This window comes from Triturus cristatus, chromosome 2_2, assembly GCF_964204655.1.
Source record: "Triturus cristatus chromosome 2_2, aTriCri1.1, whole genome shotgun sequence".
Classification (NCBI taxonomy): Eukaryota; Metazoa; Chordata; class Amphibia; order Caudata; family Salamandridae; genus Triturus; species Triturus cristatus.
The window spans coordinates 23991817-23995885 of record NC_140582.1 but is presented as its reverse complement, the minus strand read 5'-3'; the positions used below and the strand labels follow the sequence as shown (position 1 = coordinate 23995885).

Here is a 4069-nt window from a genome sequence, read left to right as displayed (position 1 = left end):
CATTGGCATTAACAGGGACCTGCTGTAACTTGAAATTTCTTCCCTTATTTTTTTCCTTAACCTTCCTTCCACAAGTACAGTCCTCTTTCTCTGTTTGGTGTATTTCCCACCATTCCTCTTGTTGTGCTATGACGAGTCCTTCCTGTGGCAGCCTGAAGAAAAAACGAGTCTTTGATGAATTTCCTGCTCCTGAGGAGACCGCTCGTTTTGCAGCTTACTTAGTCCTTGTTTCGCCCCCTCTCCACGCACAGCCCCCGTCTGGAAGGGGTGTCCTACTCGTGCCTTCCCTGTTAAACTTCTTTTCCTCACTCCGCTTACCACACCGCAGCACCCTTCGTCACGCCGAACTCGGAGACCTCTTATGGCATGATAAGGCTCATAACGGCCACCGCGCAGCGAACTTCCAGCGGACCAGGACCTTCGCAGCTGCTGGGTGTATCACGGACTTGAAGCGGGAGGGGGGGTAAAAGTAAGGTTATGTGTCCCTTCACAAAGACAATCTTTTTTCGCTTGTATCCCTCGAACGCTGCTGTAACGCTACGATCGCTGTTCTTGGCCACACTCTGCTGAAATGCGCTCGCCCCCTACAGCGCTACCTCTGCTGTCAGCGCTACCTCAGGGGTCGCGACCATCAACATCCCATGCCTGTAGCTCCGATTCACGTCAACACTTGCCGTAGCACCACAGATGTTAAAATCGGCGGTTCCTCTCCTCGATCCACTCGTGACTGAACCAGGCTAATAGATGACCGTAGCTGGCGTTCTTTCACATCCATTCACCGATGCACAGCTATCCTGACCCGGTATAACACCACTGTAAAGCTTCACACCCCTGGCTTTCCGGGTGTTTCACATGGGGTTATTAAATACTGTCACTCCCCCAATTCATCACTCCTCACCATCAGCGAAACCAGGTGTCAAGATACGTGAAGAAAGCTTCTTCTTCCAGGAGTCTTCCTTCGCTCCCCTTAATGCCAGTAAGTCGAAATTTCTACAGGGGAGAATGCAGCGCCGTCCCTGTCACAGCTCCAGTCATCCTCGTCGCCATCTGAAGTAAGTAGACGCTTTGTAATTTATTCTAGTTATCTTTTATTAAGTCGTAGAATAACTGCATCCTCTGCTTACTGGCCAGATCATCAAGTGAAGGCAACCTCGTCAACATTCCAAGGCTGCCTTCCTGTCAACATTCTGAACGTTACAACTGTACAGTAGAATGTGGGGGTGGCCCTACCTCTGCCAACTAGAGACCCCCATTTCTAACAATTACAAATTCATCATACGGATAATTAATTATTCTACCAGGACTGATAGTACCCAAAATAATTTCTTCAAATTCCACTTTAAGCTTTGCTACATCAAGTGATTATTCATTTGGATTTCTCAATGCAGATGTTCCTTGCCCTTCAGTACCCTTATCAAATGTTGATGAAGCTATATCTCTAATCCAATCATCAAGATCCTGTTGGGTAGGACCTATCTATCGGTTTAACACATCTTCTTGTGACCCTTCATTAGCTCCCTCCATACGTGGTGTACTATGTGTTTCAGAAACTGGGGTTCCTTTTGTAAGGTCTTCCCTGCCATGGTTTGTGTTCCTCTATTTGGGGTTTCCATATTTCTTTTAGTTGTATCTGGTAATGGGGTTGCTATCATTAAATTTTGTGATACATTAAGTTGAACAGTTTCTATGCTAACTCCTGATTCATTTCCTCAAAGGTAATTATTACAATTTAGATTTATCGGATGGTGGTTCATTTATTCTCTACTCGATCTTTGGGGAATAATATTTTTTCCTCCCATTCCAGTTGGGATAGTCAATAAATGTACCTGCTGTCCTCCACTACCTGATTGATATAAAGGAACTACAGGTCCTATTGTTACTGGAACTGAAAGAGCATCAGGAGCATTCTGTATACTAGGGATATTAAATCCAGCTCCTCTAGGTACCTGTTCTTCAGTCAAGAAAGTATTAAGCAGATTTGGACTGGTAGGCATTGAAGGTACAACAGGTAAAATTCTCATAAAAGGATTTGACCCTGTTTAAGATTGATCTTCATTAGATGCTGGGGGTCGATTTAGCAATAATTCATTTAAGAATTCATCTATTTTATTCTCACTCATCAGTCAATGCCAATGTCTGAGCGTTTTCAAGATGTTTTGTCTCTTCTTTACATATTTCTCCTTCACCCTTTTCTGCAACTAATACAGGATACATTTGTGTTCCGTCTGCTACATCTGTTCTCCATGCTTTCTGTTGGGCATCACATCTAACCTGTACATACCTATTTAAGGTGTTTTTATATCTTCCCTGATATTCCTGTTTCTCTTTCTGATAAGCAACATGTTCACATTCTCAGAGAGCTTCAAACTGCATAGGTCTCGGAGGTGTTTTGATATTGTGTAGCTGTCTCCTCAAATTTTTGAGAATTTGTATATTAAATGTTCCATATTGTGGGAAAGCTAAAGGTCCCTCATTCTCTGTATACTTCATCCAATTTTCTAACCATGTACATGTATGATAACCTCTCTCGTGTCATATACAAGACAGGTGTACCCTCAGGTGGTATTGGTTCCCCTTCTCTAGTAGGTATGACACATCTCCCTGTATAAATGTCTTCATATTCTTCAAAATTTTCATTGTTCACGATACGTTTCTCAATTGTCCTTTACAAATATTTCACTCGATATTGTCTAGTAAATACTTAATTGTTTTCGTCCAAGCTACCAATCTGTGCACGGCACTCTATAACGCTGTCAGCCAATTCCAGTGCGGATTTACACTAACCAACCAATCACAGCATGACACTCTGATGTCAGATATCTCCTTGCAACAGCTGCCCCTCCTTTACAACTCAACTCGCTGCTTTTCCTTTTTCCAATAAACATTTGTTTTCAAAGCAGTAGTATAAGAACAATTCTCAAAATGAATTCTTGTCTGCTCCACTAAAAGAAATTATAGATCTTCACTCACTCCAAGGAATCAATAAACATACACTCCAAGCGAAATCTCTACCAGTGTGACTCCACCTAAATCGTTACAATTTCTCTCCCTACACTTGAGAAAAAAATCCCAACGATTTAAAACTTCACACTCTCACAAAGATAAATATATATATATTTCTTTAGCTTGATACATCTGGCCCTTGGTATTCACAGTTGGTCTCCCATCTACGTACTAACCAGGCCTAACCCTGCTAAACGCATGAGATCAGGTGCTTTCAGGGTTGTATTGCTGTAGGCATGGAATTTGCTGACTTTTGGAGCCTTAGCTTTTTTCATTAAATTTCAGTGCTGACAATAGCAAGCCCGACATGCCACTCATATCACCTAAAGCAAAAAAAAAAGATGAAAAGCCTACAGCACCTGGTATTACAAGGCAGTCTCTAAACTAGGTACTAACGAGAACCGGCACTGCTTAACTTCTGAGATCAGTTGCTTTCAGAGTGGTATGGCCATTAGCCTGAAGTGCACTGACGGTTGGGGTATTAGCTTTTTTCATTCGACTTCAGTACTTGCCATAGCAAGTCAGACATGCCACCTAATTCACCTAAAGCAAAAAAAAAAGAACTAAAACCTACAGCACCTGGTATTCGCAGGCGGTCCCCAATCGAGGTACTAACCAGGCCCAACCTTTCTTAACTTCTGAGATCAGATGAGATCAGGTGCTTTCAGGATTGTTTGGCCGTAGGCATGAAGTGCACTGATGTTCGGGGGTCTTAGCTTTTTTCATTCGACTTCAGTGCTAGCCATAGCAAGCCAGACATGCTAACCACTTCACCTAAATCAACAAAAAAAAAGATGAAAAGCCTACAGCACCTGGTATTCCCAGGCAATCTCCCATCGGGGCAGCAACTGAGCTAAATCCTGCATAACTTCCTAGATCAGATGCTTTGAGGGTAGTTTGACCACAGGCATGAAGTGCACTGACGTTTGGGGTATTTGCTTTTTTCATTCGACTACAGTGCTGGGAATAGCAAGTCAGAGATGCCACCCACTTCACCTAAAGCAAACCAAAAAGAACAAAATCCTACAGCACCTGGTATTCCCAGGCGATGTTCCATCCAGGTAAT

At 42.9% G+C, this 4069-nt stretch overlaps 1 pseudogene; it reads right to left on the bottom strand.

Annotated features, from left to right (window-relative positions):
* Positions 1-3570: 3570 nt before the first annotated feature.
* Positions 3571-3689, bottom strand: LOC146861772 (5S ribosomal RNA; annotated as a pseudogene).
* Between the last annotated feature and the right edge of the window lie 380 nt (positions 3690-4069).